Source organism: Thermobia domestica, chromosome 11 (assembly GCF_964235325.1).
Source record: "Thermobia domestica chromosome 11, izTheDome1.hap1.1, whole genome shotgun sequence".
Classification (NCBI taxonomy): Eukaryota; Metazoa; Arthropoda; class Insecta; order Zygentoma; family Lepismatidae; genus Thermobia; species Thermobia domestica.
Genome location: NC_137464.1, coordinates 236,962,961 through 236,982,331, shown reverse-complemented (window position 1 = coordinate 236,982,331; position 19,371 = coordinate 236,962,961). Strand labels below are relative to the sequence as shown.

The 19,371-nt window shown below is 33.0% G+C and overlaps 1 pseudogene across 2 annotated transcripts in view; it reads right to left on the bottom strand.

Moving 5' to 3' along the window:
- Positions 1–4,667: 4,667 nt before the first annotated feature.
- The window catches only part of LOC145664831 (methionine-R-sulfoxide reductase B1-A-like), a 30,689-nt pseudogene continuing 15,985 nt past the window's right edge, over positions 4,668–19,371 (bottom strand). For both annotated transcript variants that reach the window (XR_014127525.1, XR_014127526.1), the window contains exon 5: positions 4,668–18,460. The product of XR_014127525.1 is annotated as a methionine-R-sulfoxide reductase B1-A-like, transcript variant X1 (transcript). The remainder of the gene's footprint in view (positions 18,461–19,371) is intronic.

Below are 19,371 nucleotides of genomic sequence, written 5' to 3'. Positions count from 1 at the left end.
TGGGTTCGATTCTCGTCTGTCCCTGTCTGTTTTCCATATATAACAGTACTGGGTTCGATCCAGGTACGTCTCACATAGGGATTAACCATATACTAGAGTATTGAGTTCAATTCTACTCACTCCCTTTCGGGATAAACCCTTTTATTACTGTATGTGGTTCGTGTCCTACGGTCCCAAAGTGGGCTTACTCTTTTACTACGGTCTGGGGTTCGATTCTCCACCGCTCGAATGTCTTCTTTAGCATTAACTAGTGGGTTTGATCGACCATTGCAACTGACCATATAGCCGCTGGACAACAGGTTCAGAGTTCGGTCAAAACGTTTCGGGAAACCGGCACAAAGTTAACTCCAATTGTATTCTTTAGCGCTAATGCAATTTATTAATGTATGAATTATTAAGTTGCATAGGCGCTAATCACTCGTGCTGTAAAGAAAAATGAATTAGGTTGTTCCTTAAAATTAACACGTAAATTTAAATCATAATTATTATTTTGAAAGGATACTCAACTTTTGGATTTTTGCTTTTAATTCACAACACTAAAACTTTATGAACAAATAATACATCACTTTTATGGCACTTCAAATAAATACTTGGTAATGATAATTATATTTTGATTTAATACAATTTGGGCCCGTTGATTATCGAAGACGCGGTTGCCACGAATTATTGGTTATGTTTCGTTACATTGCTGATTATTACACTTTCACTAGCACTGTTCACATACTTTGACACTGGAAGGGGGACTGTATTGGATATTCAAGGGTGATGTCCTGTAGGTTGCGGGTTGCTCTCCCCTCATCTTCCTTGCGGCGAATTGAATTGTAAGCCGTTCTCCAGCTCCATACTGCCGAAACAACTTTATTCTCACATGTTAAAATATTATTTAACGTTGCTCATGCACTTTAATTGTTTGCTTTGGTTTCTAAGTAAGAGTTTACTGAACGTATGTATCAAATACTTCATTATTGTTGTATTTTCGCACCAGCTAATCCATTCGTGGTGGCTTCTTCGGGTGTCTCAGTAACACTAACTTCTCTTTCTTTTCGTCTCGTCTTGTTGCTAGGCAAAAGTGCGCTTTGCTTCGCAGTTAGGTGATGTCAGAAGCTAAAAATAACTATGACAATCCATGCATTGGAATTTTTAGAGACGACGTTTGTCCATTGTGCTGGATTTTAGCTCCTAATATGGGAAGGAGAGGGGAATTCTGCGATTTCCGTCGCAGTCAAAACCCACATACATATATGCACATTCGTTTGTTGGCTGAGAGAAAAATTCTTGAGAGTGCTTTTATGCGAGGTTCATTCAAAAAGTTAAAAATTTCTTCTTAAAATTGACTGAGCTGAACCGTATGGTTACAATAGAACGGATATGTCCGTCCGTCTGTCTGTTGACAGCTATTAGAGCAAAAACAATAAGAGATATGAGAAAGTGGTTCTCTATAATTAATTCAACGTCCATCTCCTCCGTTAACCCTCTACTCAAAACGGAAGTGGTAGAAATAAAGTATTTCTGGTTTCGATGTTCGTTGCCACAGAACAAAAACAGTAACAGATGGCGAAAAGTTTTTATTTTTCAATCGATTCAACGTCTCAATAGAACATACCACCACCAACCACAACAATCTACCAAAACTAGAAGTGGTTCAAATTTATAAGTATTCCCCGGTTTCAATACTGATTTCCATAGAGCAAAATCGACGAGATATCGAGATTTTTTTTTTGAATCAACGACTCAAGAATAGATCCCATCTTCTTCGTTAATCTTTCAGTCACACTAGAAGTGGTAAAAATCAACCATTTCCGGTTTCAATACTGATCGCCATAGAACAAAAACGGTAATAAATAGCGATAAGCGGATTTTTGCAATTGATTCAACGTTTCAAGAGAGCATATCATCATCACCTGCAACACTACTAAAACACGAAGTGGTTTTAATTTACTAATACTTCCGGTTTCAATATTGATTTCCAAAGAGTGAAAATTGTAAAAGATATAGTGAATAGGTTCCATCTCCTCTGTTAACCCCTCTTCAAACTGGAAGTGGTGAAAATCAATTATTTCCGATTTCAACATTTGTCGCCATAGAACAAAAACGGTAAGCGGTTTCTTGCAATCGGTTAAGCATTTCAAGTGAACATATCACCACTATCCGCAACACGCTACCGAAACCAGAAGTGCTTGAAATGTGTTGGTACTTCGGTTTCAATATTGATTTCGATAGAGTGAAAACGATAAGAGAGATCGAAAAGCGGTTTTCTACAATCGATTCAGCATTCCAAGAATAGGTTCCATCTCCTCCGCTAACCCTATATTCAAACGAGGAAGGTAAAAACTTAACTATTTCCGGTTTTCAACGTTGATCGTCAGAGCAAAAACGGTAATAGATAGCGACAAACCGGTTTTGCAACTTATTCAACATCTCAAGAGATCATAGCATGAGCATCCACAATGTTCCGCCAAAGCCGCAAATAGTTGAAATTTTCTTGTACTTCCGGTCTGTGTATGCATTTCCAGAACAGAAAAGATAAGAATTATCGAAAGGTTTTTTTTTTTTTTGTTTGGACAGATTCAGCGTCCTGAAAATGAGCTTTGTCTCACTATTCAAACCAAAAGTGCGGAAAATCTGTGATATTATATATACTTAGAGGCACGAATTTTTCGCTATGCGCGATAAAACGAAATGCGTCAGAATTACGTAATTTTCAGTTTCTTGACGTTTCATGATGTTCTATATGTATTTTCATTGGTTTCCGTTGCGCGATAAAACGTGAAATTGGCAGTTTTGCGCGAAATTTCTAACAATACGCGAGATAACCCGAAATTCAAATAATAATAATAATAATAATAATAATAATAATAATAATAATAATAATAATAATAAGTTTTCATTAATTTAAAAACGTTAGTTTTTTTCCGCTGACAGAACGGTAGAACGTGGTATGAACGGTGAATTGGGTGATTCGGTTACGGCTATAGATAACTTGTTGCACGTTAGCTATCACCATCGCAGCTCGATGGGGAGTTTCGAAGTGATGATTGTTTGAAGTTTGTTGTAAATGCAGTTACATATGTTTGGCTTCCAACAAGCAATGCCAATTATAAGATTTTTTTTCTTTTCTTTCAAACCTATGGATTGGTGATAAGTGACAAACGTACTGTTTGAAGTTTGTTGTAAATGCAGTTGTCTTCCAACAACCAATGCCATTTTTTTTTTTCAGAAGTATGAACTGGTGATAAGTGACAAACTTACAATAATGAAGGAGAAAAATGTGGATGTGTAACATGCTTATGTTTAATGCTTAAATGTAACTTGTGCGTATATGTTTTCAGAAACTTTTTTAGTAAGTTCAGTTTCTGATTATCCTTATATATATAAATTTTCTATAAGTGAAATTTACAATGTCAAAGTGAAATATTCAGTGTATTTTGTTCTTAGGCAATTAATTAATGGTTTATTTTTGTAGTGAGCTATAAATAAAAGGAACAATTACAAAAATGTTAGGGAATATATTTTCCACAAGAGCTACAAAATGTGAAACTATTTGGAAAATGCGACAAAACGCGAAATACGATAAACGAAACGCGAAAATTTCAAATTCTTAGTGCGAAAAACTCGCGCCCCTATATATACTGTATATCTGTGATACAGTATACGAAAGTAATGTTTTTTTGATAGGCATTCAGCGTCCGATTAAGAGGTTCTATCTTTGATGTTATTCGTCTATTCCAACAAATAGTTGGATGTACTACTTTGAGTATTGAATTCGCATAGTTTGGAAGTATATCGAAGTTTCATACTGCGAAACGAAGTTGTACTTATTTTTCTGTACACAGTTCTATAAGCATTGCATTTGAGTGAAGAAATGTGATATCTTCAGTTCATTGACATATTTTGTGTATGTCAGAATGTAACGTTATACTATCGCTCGAAAAAAAAAAAATGCACAGAAACAAACAATAATGTCTTCTAGTTCATGTCACTGTTTTTCGTAATAATCAATTTCAAATCTTATATATATATATATATATATATCCACCCCGATTTCTGACGTGTCAGTAAACAACCAAATTTCGTTTCCTGTTTCACTGCTTAAAGTATATCATTTGTAAATTAAAAAACAAAAACGACTTTCCGACCTCGGAATACGTACTTTAATATCTGTTTCTTTCTCAAAAGTTACCTTCTCAAACGATTTTTTGTTCATATTTCATTAAGAATTCTACCACACAAGAAATATTTTGAAAACATCACAAAGAATAGATTACTGTTGTGTATGTGATTCTAAGAGGATGATTTTGTTGAAAATAGCTTTTATGATTTTCTTGGTATTTTATAACTGAAATATTTCATAATTAATCCTGAAATATGACATAATGAATTTGTATCTGAAAAAGCCAACAGATTAGTTTACTGAAGAGGCGAGACTTTTTAGACGAATTTTACGGAAAAGGTTCAATTTAATTTTGCTCATATTTCATAAAACTCATTTCAGAATTAACTCTTTTAACCCCACACTATAACATGATTTAAGAAATGGTACAGGAAAAGTTTAGTATGGCTCAATTTCCGGATTTGTGCGTACTTTGAAATACTATTCTGTATTGTGAAATAAACAAAACACATTCATTGTACTTTAAGGAGCACGAGTAAAAGAAAATACAAACGAATACATGGAAATCCTTTTATTTCCTAAGTTCAACAAAAGTAACAACAATAACCAACAATATGTATATATATTGTTTGGATTAACAAATCCTTTACGATACCTCCAACAGAATGTTCACAGTCTTCGTTACATCTATCAAAATGTTCAATATGTATCTAGGCAGTTGACATTTTCTCTAAAAACCTTACATATTTTCAATTCCAGTTTTACAAACTGATACAGAAAGAACTAAATAAACAGAAGGGGGGAAATACACAAAAACATATGCTGCAAGTACTAAGTAAACATTTAAAGAGATTCCTATGATTTTTGTCTATACAGTAAACCCACGATTTAACGGACCTCGAATCAATGGACAGAGTTTGAGTGAGTAATGCAGTAAATGAAGTTCGAAGAAAAGAGAAGCCTTTTGAGGCGAAAACTTCGATCAGATTTTTAAAAGACGCAGCGACGGAAGCGAATATAATATGGCAATGGTTTGTACACAGTAGAACAACGCCACTGCTTGTCCAGGGGCGACTTTAGGATTTTAATTTTGGGTAGACCCACTCCCTCGCTTATGAATAGACATACAAATTTGATTGATTAATGATAGCAGGAAATCATTTTTACAGTAGTGGTTGAAGCTATTTGTTGAATAATTATCTACCATTAATATAAATAGTGGAAAATATATTTACTCATTATTGTATCTTTTAGCGTTGACACATTTTCAAAATTTTGGGGTAGGCCCATGCCTATCCGGCCTACCCGCTAAAGCCGCCATTGTGCTTGTCCGAGTTGAAACTTCGGCTCGAGTTTGTTACTAATATGGTATATACATTACACATTTTATGTTTACATTATACAGCACAATTTCAAATGTAGTATTGTAAATATTTTTCAAAACAAAATTCACGATTTAACGGTCACCATTTCGCCCCAATTAGTTTGTTAAATGGAGGGTTTACTGTAATACTAATTGTTCATTCCAATGTAATGAAATGTATTTTTCTGTAGATATAAATGAAGAATATGCGAAGACTGAAAGGAAGACACCAGTTCCTTTCAACATTTAATAAAATCACAGCCAATAAGCAAACGCACGTACGTGTCTGACTGAAGATGACAGCATGTGCCTTTGTACTATTAAATAACGGCTATTTCTGTCATGGTAGCAATTTTTGATTGAAGTAACAATACAAGAGTTAGTTTAAAAAAATGCACTTTTGACCATGTCTAGATTTGGATATACAACTGTTCTGAAAATGATTACATTGAAAAGATTGTCTTACGAACATATTACACACGTATATTTAATAGAATTTCAGTTAATTCACAGTAATGCATAATGCTAAGAAGATATATTCATTGAAAACATACAATTGTGTTGCACGTTCGTACCACTTTCTATATAACAGTATGAAAATCAATAGTAGCCAATTCACCTAAATAGTACTTAAGATTAATTACTAATTGATACGATGAGATACGTATCTACTAACGGTAAATAGTCTTATACCTTAAAATTTCTAAAGACACAAAATTTGTGACTGTTTAAGGGGAATGCTCAGCTATTCCTCGGCGTATCTAAAGAAAAACTTGTTGATGACATTAAAGTAATAATATACAGGGTGTATGAAAAAGGATTTTACAACTTTGAAAACTCATAATGATTTATTCATTTATCTTATAGACATGATTTTGGTGTCATTTTGTAGCAAAATACATAAAGTTTTGACCCACGTAATACACCTGTTCAGAAATAAGTCACCGCAAACGCTAGCAGTAGTTGGAGCAAAGATGCTGCCTTTACTGGTAAAGGTAATCGGCCGAGGTGGAACAATTGCATGGCTCCCGTGTTCACTGGACCTGACATCTCTTGATTTCTTATTTTGGGGCTTCACCAAGGATACTGTGTTTGTTCTACCTTTACCGGCTTCTCTACCGGAGCTCAGAGCTAGGATCTACCTCGCAATTGAACACCTGACACGTTGCAAGTAATCGACTTCAGATAGGATGTGTGCCGACCAACAATGGAAGCCACACTGAACTTCTTTCGGTACAAGATTTAAAAAAAACTTCTACTTTACTGCAAAACGACACCAAAACCATGTCTGTGAGATAAAAAAAATACATCGATATGAGTTTTCAGTTGTGAAGTTCTTTTTGATACACCCTGTATATGAAATTTTCTGCGTATTCGTCCTGTAGAATAAACGTGATTGGATAAGTTCGAGAACTATGGTTTCCTTCTCTTCCTAATTTTTGGGTCTACAAGATCACAAATTATGAATATCCAACTGACAGTCTTGAACTGCGAAGCAATCAGCAACACTAATGATACTGTAATATTCATTAAAAAAAAAAAAAGTTGAAACTTAATAAAAATATTTGTGAATAGAGTTGAGTTGAGTTTATTTTGAGTTTAACGTCCCGTTCAGCAGCGAGGCTATATGAGACGTGGACCTACTGATTAACGTGGAATCCGAACCACATGAGCTCCCGCCGGGAATCGAACCCGGGTCTCCCACGCCAAAGGCGCGTATGCTAACCGCTTAGCCACGAAGGAACTCTATCTATGAATAGAAACTAAGAACTTTATCGTATATATATATATATATATATATTAATGTAGCACGCTAACAAGATTTGTCTTTAGATACACATTTTTTTACATGTTTTAAGGTATGATAATTTTTATTTACTGTTAATATTTAAGATTGTCTGCTGTTCATGTATATGGTGATAGTACTTAATACATTAGGGATAATCCTTTCCCCCCATCAAATTTACCATTTTCCACCCCGACATTTACATTTTCCCCCCCTTACTATTCTCTCCCAACCTTACCACTCAGTCCCTAAAGTTTACCATTTTCCAGTTTCATTGCACCATTTTCAATGAAAAATTATGTTTCCCCAAATAGTTTTAACAGCACAACCTGCACCCTAAATCTAGTCTGTGACCAACCTTGTTATATATATATCATAATATACTCCATACTATGGAGTATAGTTACAATCATAAAGTACATACAGCCTTACATTTATTAAAAAAGATAGCGAAAGTACTACAAAAATAAATATGTAGGCTGCTTCATAGGCCAAAAGTGAGCGTTATCAACTCCCGTCCTTTCTTAGAACAGAGTAGCTTTAAAAATTTCTGCACTCTTAACCTTTAACTACTCTAGTGGGGGCCTCATAACCCAATCGTCATTTGTTTCTCTGATTTCTTGTCTACCCTCACAGTTTGAAACGAACTATCATTATATTAACAGAAACAAAACAAGTACTGAGACATTTTGAAATACGAATTACTGGGGTCTGATACCCAACCACAGCGTAAACGTTACTTTTTTTATTGCACGTCGTAATTGATAAACTCAATTTATCTATATATCTTTTGCAATTATAAATTTGGTGCTTTATGCATAGAACTCTTAAAACGACACAACATATCCCACTGGTCCTACAGAGAGGACTTATTACCTTCTGCAGCTACACCATCTTAAAACAGGACTCAAATTACATTTTTTAAGTACGTACATGCAGCTTTACAAACTTCTTTTGGAGTATGTGAGAGTGAGACTTAACCTGAGAATGTCAAAACAAGGACTAAAGATCAAGGCGATTGCTCAGCATTCGATTTAAAAAAAACAATTGGAGTCTGTCAGACTCCACCAGAGTGTAACTTATTTCACTAAAGTAGTTAAGGGTTAAATTAGAAACTTACTACCATACTAAATAATTATCAGGAAATTTGGATAAAATGACAGAATTGTGTTAATTTAAGAAACGTTAATTCAGCAATCAAACGAAATTCTGAATAACTGTAATTTTCTATTTACTGAGTCATGAAAACGATAAAAATTTTAAATTAACATTCCTTATGTATAACAAATTACTCAAATTCAAATCCAAACTTTTACGCCTGGAATATTTTAGAACATTATCCAAACCAATTCCAAATACAAGTGTTAGTATTAGCTATTTGAATAGTAGATAATTCATAAGACAACACATATCTAATATAGTTGTAATATCGTTAGTGTACCACAGAATAAACATTTTAGATCATTTATTAGTATAAGTTATTTTCTATTTATAGAAATATCAGTTATAAAACACAGCACATTATATAAATATATTAGGTCACATTCAAGAAGTGAAAATGTATTTCTGACAAATTCCTTACACATTAGAAGAAACTCCAATTACATGGATGTGACAATTTTGCTTAATTCACACTTTTACATATAAAATAATTGAAGTTATGGAAACATTTATTTCTTACACGTTGATCCCTAACATAAATTATCACACACGAATTTCTGATTGTACAGTAAACCAGAACACAGTATTGTTATAGATTACCTGGAATATAACACTCTCAAATATACTATATACATTACTTTTCCTCCAATATATGGACACAAAAGAATTAAATTCTGAAGGACTTAAGATCATACGAGGGACACTTTACATAAACATATCATTATATTTGGTACGACATATTTATATAAGAATGTCCAAAGTATCAATCATGCTCTAAACGTTACAATTTCGAGTAACTACCAATTATCTTGCGACAGGCGAATGGAGTTACCTACTTATGTAGTTGGGAATGCTCATGCAACAAAAACCAGCGCTGTTATTGTGCATCATACAATCCGAATAAGTTTCGCGTAATAAGCGAATAGACATGCCTACTACGCTCTTATAGACATGTTTATGTTGTTATTGTATACGGAACTAACTTCAACATTACTTGATGTAATTCACGTTTTGAATACTACTTGTATAAGCTTCGAATAACTTCAAATTTTCACGCAACTGGCGAATAGAGACGATTCTTAATTATACGAATGTTCATGTAATTATGATCGTACAATTATATGAACTAAAATCAACGTTACTTGTCATACATAAACTTCAATATTGATCAAAGTTGTAAACAATTCAAAAAAAATTACAAGTCTTCCTGCAATAGACATGCCTACTAACATTGTAAATGGTCAGGTAGTTATTAAAAATCAAACTAAAATCAATGTTTCTACTTTCAGATCAATTTCAATATCACACCACATGGCAAACAATACACTGTCAAATAACTAAGAATTTCCTTACAACAGTCGAACAGACACGGCTACCAACATTACAAATGTTCATGTAATATCTGCCTTTTTAAAAAAGAAAAAAGCAGTTGTCTTGAAACAGGTGAATACGTGTCTTCTGAGAATGTTCATTTAATTATTATGTATGGGACTAAAGCCAACATTAGCAATTTTACATAAATTCCAACGTATCAATTTAAAGATGAATCTTATTGCAACAGAACATGTATGATTATTAATATTCCGAATGATTATGTAGTTATTACTATAAAGGTATTCACTATTAAAGCAATACCAAGAGTTAAAACAGATTTACTTGTACATGAAAATATGAATCCACGTTCGAAACGTTAGCTTTCGTGAACAACTATAAGTTTCTTGCAATAGGAAAGTGACATACCTACTGAAGTTAGAAATGTTTGTGTAATTATTATTCTACAGTTGCAAGAATCTGAAGCTGGCGTTCCTTGTCGCACTATAATTTCAGTGTACTTCGAGATTACACATTTAATATATTAATACACGTTGGTTAATATATTAAGACTGGTTTATAAGAATATTTACTTTAATCCCTATAGCTTTTCAAGTTTGCAACAATATACCCGTTAAACATATGATGGGATACTGTATTATTTAATTACATAATTTGATCGAACTATTCGAAAAGTTTATATCCAAACATTTTATTTCAACGTCTTTCCTACGTCTCTCATTCCTCGAGAACGGCTTTCTTCTTCTTTTTTTAAATCCACGTTTATTGGAGCGTTTTCTGTTCTTTTGCATACAATTTATTTTCGACATTTATATCGTTATTTTTTACACCCTATATAAGTTATTACACTTAAATAAAACTTGATGCCCCTTTATCTTATTTTTAACTAAGAGGAGTAGTAAGGAAATAGCAAAAGTCTACAGTATGATTAATAGGGAAAAACTACAATTTATGGAGAAATATGTAGGACCTTGAAGAACATACATATGCAGTCGCCAATTCTCACATTTTCCATAGGCTTTTGAAAGCAGTAGTGTACGCAGAAGTTTGCCAAAGAAGAAGGGGATCCCCGAAACCCCCCCTTGTGTCTGCCACTGCTTGAAAGAAGTACTGTAGTACTATTCAGTAGTAATAACTACTCATATATGTGATTTCAGCACTACAATTTCTTTGAACTTACTACATTCTAGATTTGAAAATACCTGAGAATCTATGTTTTGGTTTACTTTTCAATACATACTACCATATTATACATATCTTTGTTATGATCTAGGTGGTAATTACGGAAATATTAGTTACATGCATAAATTATGAACTACACGCAATATTCTATAATCATTAAATTGCATTGACTTACACAATTTGTTCTTGGAGTATTTCACAACTACGAATTAAACGCATACTACTCTGTTGTATGCAACCTTCATCTTCAAAAAAAAATATCGACGGGACGGATCACTACATTCTTTCATTTCGTTTTAGTCATATTATCGAAAATATCATGTTCTTTACTTCTGTCGAGAAAAATTTACTCCGTAATTCCTTTTCATAACACATAAATTTTTGTTTCTTTTACGCAATATTCACATCTAAACTGGCTATATATAAATATTGTACATGTTTACAAGGGATACAACAACATACACTTCCAAGCATTCATATAATGCTGCAAAATAGTTTTTACATTTCTACAATAGTATTATTTACAAAATTTAAATTTTATTTTTACATTCTTAATTCAGTAACATTGCAATAAAAATGTATATATGAAGAAAGTATTAATTTTAAAAGTGAGCATCTTCTTTAGTATGTTTTTCCCCCTCGTGTATTATTTTTGGAAATTAAGTAATAAAAAAAAATTATAACAGGGCTAGTCTACTACTCTCATGTCAACAGGTACAAGCATGACATCTTCTATATACTAAATATGCTGGTTTACCGGACCTATAAACAGGAACATTTTTAGGGTCGAACATGTATTTTATTATTTCCGAGCTGTTAAAAAATTTCCAACATTTCTGACTGCCACTAAGGAAAATTTAGAGAAATAATATATTGTGCATTTAAGATCCTAAATGTTAATATTCTGCTTAAGATAATGTCACTTGCAATAATTTGCCTTGTTAAAAGAAAATAATTTATTAAAAATTATTTTCGCGTACTATCTTATTTTTTCGGTGAGAAAGGGAATTTTATTTCGAGTTTGTGGGAAATACATTTTTTTTTCTTAACCTAGCTTTTATTTGTGGATTGTACTTGGTATTAGTGCAAATTCTTTACAACAAAACTATAGTAGGCCTACAAAAATACTAAATCACACTTCGTTGTAACTTTGTAACTATGATTTTTTAAAAATAATATGTAAGTGTTTTCAAAATATCATATCTAATATTACTCCAAAATAAACAATGGACATTTCCACTGATTTTATTATTATTATTATTGCGCTATAAAATACTTCAGAGCTAGCTGATTACGAGAAACACCTCCTTTCATTCGTGTCTTGATTCTAATTAGTCAAAATTTGCGACTGAATTTCAATCTGTTATTCGTGCGCTTAAAACAATGACCGCCATGTCTGTATGTCATCTCTCGGTTCAGGGGACATTCTGTGCGCCGTTCAGTAGGGAAACGGCTTAGAGAAAAATACAATGCATGTTTCTCAAGTGTCTATGACGTTGCTAATAAAACAAAGAATAAATAATAATAATAATTGTTTATAATCAGTTATTTGAATATGCTCGAATATCTAAGGACAAGGTTATACTGCACTCATTTGCAAGATTATACTACAAAGTATCTAACATATGTCACTGAAGTATTAGCCAGTAACAATGCACTCAATTTACTAAACCACTTAAATATGTAACCAGTGTTACTTTCCTCAGCAGTTCAACGCAATCAGTGCCTAAGTTTTGCAATTATTTTAGAAGCCGCAATGTATGCTACACGTATAAGCACACGAAGGCAGTTGTAACAGTAATTTTATTTTGTATCTTTACGTGAATGGGCATTATCATCACCCTTGATACACTAATGTCATCATGTTTGGGACACCAACTGACCTTACGAAGCTAATTTTATTTATTCTTAAGAGAAAATAATAAACGCTATACCGTGTTTACTCACGTAATAGTCGCCCTCGCAGTTTGAAGTACAAAACATTTACCAAAAAAGTTTCTCCGCATAAAAGTCGCAGTCTACGGGATTTTTGTCTTTGTGAACGAGACTTCCTTCGAAATTGCTTATCTTGCGCGAGTCCGAGCAAAAGAACTTTTCATTTGTTAACCGAGATCAAGCAACCTACTTCCACCCTCCATTTTATGTTGACATAATGCTGTATGTATCAAAATTCGAAATTATTTTGATAGCAATAATTGAATGGCTGCTTTCCTCGCGAATAGTCGCAGTTGGATTTTCGCATTTAAAAAAGTAGTACAAAAAGTGCGACTATTACGCGAGTAAACACGGTAAAAGCATAGTGATTTGATAGTATAGTACTAGTATACTATAGAATAGTATGTACTAGTACAGTATAGTACAAAATGTATTTGTAGTTTACAGTAAAAAACTGCAATACGACAGGATTCCCTGAACCTTTCAATACGGCTCAGAGAGATCTTGAGGTCAAACCAAAATGGTTTGTTTCTGTTAGAGTAACGTAAGCAGCGCATTTCTGCACTGTTTGAAGCTTTGTATCTCCGTAACTAAAATATATTCTTCTGAGATTATATTCTTCTGAGTATGTGTTATATAAAAGACTAGTATTACACGATGGTATCGTTGAATTACAACTGTTGATCAGAAAGGAAATGTTCATTGTGTAACCAGGATTAACTTCCTTTACAAATATCAAAATTTAGTTTTATTACGAATAAATTATACAATATCATATCATAGGCTTGGAAAATCTCAAACCCCAAGTAACTTGCCAGCTTTTTTTGCTTTTGTGATCTCCAACACAATTTACGAATGTTTTCGGAACACAACTTACAAGCATAATTACTGTCGTACTACTATATTCTAACTTATACACAATCCAGTAATAACTACTTTCTCACATCTTGCTAACTTTTTTATTTATTTATTTTATGGCAATCCAATGATTTTAAATTTTTGGAAAAGTACATGTAACTTAATAATTTTTGCCCACCTGACTAGCACTGAAACCAAACTCAGCCCGACAATTGGTGTAATGAAAAGTATGCAAGCCAGTTGCAACCTTTGAATATATATATTTACATATACAACGAAATGAAAAATTCACCATAAAACAGACATGTCCATTTCCTCCCACAAATTCTCAAATTATTTATGGTTAAAAAAAGGAAAAAAGAAAAAAAAAGTAAAATGATGAAAATAACTCGCAGTTCACTGGTTTTTCTGAAAAGAAGCGTAAAAATCTTAACCATGGAATAAAAATACATTTTCTTGGACAAACACATATAGTATATTCACTTGCGATTTCAAAATCGGACCTTTTTCCGAAATAAGTATTATTGATAAACACTAAACTATCTGAAAAGAATACGATTTGTTCTACGTACGTAGCCTATTTACATGTATTTCGTAGCCAAAATATATATACATATTAACTTCTCTTTCTCTCATATATATACATATACAAACATGTATATACACATTTATAAAACACCATAGCCATATCACAATAACAAAATATGATCTAACTATATTCAATGTAAACACTTACAGAGAACAGATGTAGAATGCTATAACAGTTTGTGAACAACAACAACAATAATGAAAGGTTAACATTATTTAGAAAGAAAGAAAAAAATCACTTATTCTACGATCTCATCCACAGCCAAATTTCTTTCTTTCATTTTGCTACACTTTACTCCTATAAATGATCAAAAAATTTTTCCAGTGAAAAAATTGTTCATCATTTCACAAGGTGCTTTCAACCGCTTTCACTTGTGAACTTCATACGCTTTCACTAGAAACATTTTTTAATTTTATTTTTTACCCGTTTCTTTTTTGTTTTTGTTTCATTGATACGCCTTACTTCTTGGTCCTCCTTGTAACTGCAATTTTAACGTATTTACATGGCGAATTTTCTTTCAGTTTATTCCCTTGTCTTGAGCATTAAGTTTATTTATTCAAAACGCCAATATTTCACCAAAAAAAAAAAAAAGCTTGGTTCAATTTCTTATATAATGACCACATCAATTAGTCGATGGATACATCACGGAAGTTACATATTACAACAGATATTATTTCTTAATAAACTTCGATTGAGGCAGAAAATTAAGAGTTTTTCCGTTGTTCGTATAGCAATGTTTTCTTAATCTCCCACACTGTTTATTTTTATAGCACATATTTTGTTTTGAAGTTTAGCTTCCTCGCTAATCTAGTGGCTTACAAGATCTCGAATTCGATTCCCAGCTGCAGAGCAGTGGTTCAAATTGCACTTTTAAACAATAGATCTCATCTTATATAGGCTTACAGGTGAAAAAAAAAAAAAAAAAAAAAAAACTAAGTTTTGTTTACAATATCAAATATTAAAACTTCTTAGTATTCTAACGCGCTAAACATTGTTAAAAATCTAAATATTTAGGCTTAATAATTTTGTAAGCAATTGGTAATTTACAGGTATTTATACAAACGCAACGTTCTGAGACCTTTGTTAACCCCTTCAAAAATAAAGCAAACTGAATATTGTCAAATATATAAAACATTTTTATAATTAGATTGAGGACATTTCATCTAACAGTAGTATTTCCAACTAAAAAAAAAAAAAAAAAAAAAAAAAAAAAAAAAAAAAAAAAAAAAAAAAAACCAGAAGGTGCATATAGATTTTTTAAAATCAATCTGCTGGTGTGAATGAGTAAAACTCAGGAAAGCCTCTTTCAGGATGACTAGCCTGAAAAAGCTTTTTACTTTTTCGATCGAGTGCCCCTACCGGGAATCAAAGCAGGGACCGCTTGCACCGAAAGCGAGAGCGTTAGCAACTACGCTACGCGGGGCCACCACTTTGATATCTCGTCTGTACTCTGCTAACCCTATTGAAATATTATAACACGGATTAAATATTGCGAGTTCCGATACATATGAAACTACGTCATCATAGCACATGAACATGAGTATCCAAGGTTAATGAAGATAATCCTTTTCCGGTACTTTGAGAAAGCCTAGACAAAATACACATACTCTAACATGTAAGTATATTTAGTACTTACAAGTTGAATAGTGTAATGCTGGTTTCTGTTCGAATCACTACATACATAGATAATTGGAAAATCTCAACAGTATAATTTTACATCACTTTTACTTAAAAATTAACGGAAAGCTCATTACGTATATCAAACTATAAACTAAATTTAGCTAAGAATGTTATGTAAATTCATGCGTATAACTGTTACAAGAAGAACCAAAATGTGAAGCTAGTTGATGATACAGACAAGGCTTCAGGCCTGACAAACCAAAATCTACACAACTATACAGTGAAATCTGCAAATGTTAGCCGTTATTAGTTCTACATTGAGTTGTTTCACTCACATAGGTGGCTAATGGACAACTGCTTGTACAAACGCGAAACTCACCTAAATAAAATAGGTAAGACATTGTTTGGGACGCGAGAAGAAACACATAAGACAAGCCATTTATACTAGCACCGAAGAAACACATTTTCAATATTTTCGGAAGATAAGTTTTCCTTTTATAACAACTTCCTCATCTCTCTCTCTCTCTCGTGGTTATATGGTATACGCGCCTTGAACTCGGGAGATCTGAGGCTAATGTGATTCGGATCTTCCGTTAAGCTGCAGGTCCATGTCTCATAAAGCCTCGCTGCTGAACGAGAAGCTAAAAACTCCAAATCAACCAACTAACTTTTCATCTCATAAAAATCTTCACCTATCCTCTCCTCAAAAAACGAGCCGAACAAAAGCTGCAGAGCTAGTTGAAAATAAAATCTTTAAAAATTTACCTACAGGACTAAAGTTTAATAACGCATTTATGACATTTACGTTCTGAATTATATGCACATTTATTTTATATATATAATACCTTTAAGCCAACGATACGTCGCACAAGCAGAGAATTTGGAAGATCTTTCTTAATGTTTCCAGAAACTCATTCCATATAATTATATCCTGTAAAGTATTACAAGGTTCTTAAATACCAGTGAGCAATACCTTGATTACGGAGAGAAAAAATAAATAAATATAAAATTCTGCCTTCTTCAAGGAATGAAAAACCTCTCCCTGAATCTTTTACACTGTAAGAAGCTTACTTGTTCTCTCATCAGCAGCTTGAATACTTCCTACTACTAAGCAGCTTCAGTACTAAGAGCATCGTAAACTTTTCTCTTAGATAAATCGACCAACTTCAAAGCATAGTGATAATATCAATTTCACGTATATATTTGAAAGAAAAAAAAAAGTTCGTAGCAGACTATGTCCCATTTTTAAATCCCAATATCACACTCCTAATTAAAATTATGGCAAAAATCGTTACTTGTGTGGCAAGAAAAGAGGAGGTGTATCGAGAATACCACTACCAAACGCAACTTTCCAGCCACCTGTGATACTTTGTGGACGAGCTTTAGCCACGACCAATTTTGCAGATTTGACTATATACTGAATGCAGAGATTAGAGAGCGTTACAAAAAAAAAAAAAAAAAAAAAAAAAATCGAAATTTGAAGTCATTCTCTGTTATGTACCTTATGTACGTTGATTAAATGGAAGCCAAATAATTCTGACGGAATATATCAACATATATCACACACTCTCAAGAACAACCATTCATCAATGTGTATTATATATATTTTCCTTAGGGAAACTACATCACTGGAAAGTACAATAGAAAGACACATCAAGGTTATAATTACACTGAAAGACATAAGAAATTAATCTCACCTGGCCAAAACCAATATATGACTCATACACGAGGCCACCATGTCCACGTGTTTCACCCAACCAGAACATTATCTATTGGTGCGCCACCTGTTCTTATAAATTTCTGATTAATGAAGTACAATGGTTTCCAATATCGTTAACAAATGGAGAAACGTTATGAGTAAACCTCCAGACATTTACAGTTGTGAATAACATTCATAGTTAATGCCAAAACATGGTTAAATAAAAAGCAATAACACTCCTCACTGATTAAGGACTTAAAATGTCTGGACTTTCAAGTTTTGGACTTATATTTATGTTAGACGATTTTATAAAAACGTTATAATTTTTATAGCGTTATTATCAACTTTTAACAGTGAAAATGCCCACAAAATATCACTTACACTTTTGTACGATACATTGTATCAAAAAATATTAATTTCATCCGAATGTTTGGTTCTTAAACAATTCTAAGATACCTAAATACATCGCTCTGATTTCAAATTCTTATTAATATGTTTAATTTATGTACTAAACTGTTTATTTTCATTCATATTCTCTCTCTCACACACACATACAAACATACATCCACTTTTGGTTAAATGTCAGTTTAATTTACAAAAGCACATTTTGTATGAAACAAAAAAATAACTAAAGAATATACTGAACCATTCAGTACCCTGATATAGAATATTGTTCTTCTCATTAATAAATGAAAAATATTCATTTATGTTCTATAAGATCTGGCAGGCACTACTGTGGTGAGACTTACTTCTTTTTCTTGGCTTTCATTTGTTGTCCTTAACAGCACAACTATCATTGTCCTCCTTAATAGTTTCACCATTAGCTGCAAGTTAAACAATACAGTAAGAAATATTGTCATATTGCAAGTCGTTGGACTCTTATACCATATCGTATACCAACTTGTAAGAATTTTATGAGGGTGAATTGGAAAGTTCGTAGCCTGACTAGGAAGGAAACAATTATTTGATGTCAGTATACATTAGCTGCATAGCTACATTCATTGGTAGTCACTGTGTAAAATTTCATTCCTCTATTGTTTCAAGTGAGAAGTTTATAAGACGTTAAGTCGGCGGAAGTGACGGAAATTTGTGACGTAGAGGAAATTGAGCATCGAGCTGTCATTAAGTACCTGCATAAAAAGGCCTTAAGACCACAGGAAATTCATATAAATATGATAGAGACACTAGGAGACTCCGCGCCTTCGTATTCCATGATGAAAAAGTGGCTAGCTGAATTTAAGCGTGACAGACACAGCATTGAAGATGAGCCTGCAGTGGCAGGCCTTCAATATCAACCATTACAGAAAACGTCAATAAAAATTCGTGACCTGATTTTGAATTACAGCAGAATCAAAATCCAGGAGATAGCTGAGACTGTGGGTATTTTCTATGAGCGAGTACAGAACATTACCGTAAACGAATTAGGGTTTTTTGAGGTGTCCCGCGAAATGGGTACCCAAGATGCTTTAGTTGAACACACACGTAATCGACTCACTCTTTCCCGTGAGTGTTTGGAACGATTTGAAAGTGATCCGAAGGAGTCTATTGGCAGATTTGTGACTATGAATGAAACAAGGCATACACCGGAATCAAAACAACAATCGAAGCAATGGAAACGACCTGGATCTCCTGTTGAAGAGAAAGCCAAACAAGTTTTGTCGGCAAACAAGGTTATGCTTTTTTTTTTTTTTTTTGAACGCTAGGGACATTATCCTGATTGATTACTTGAAAAGGG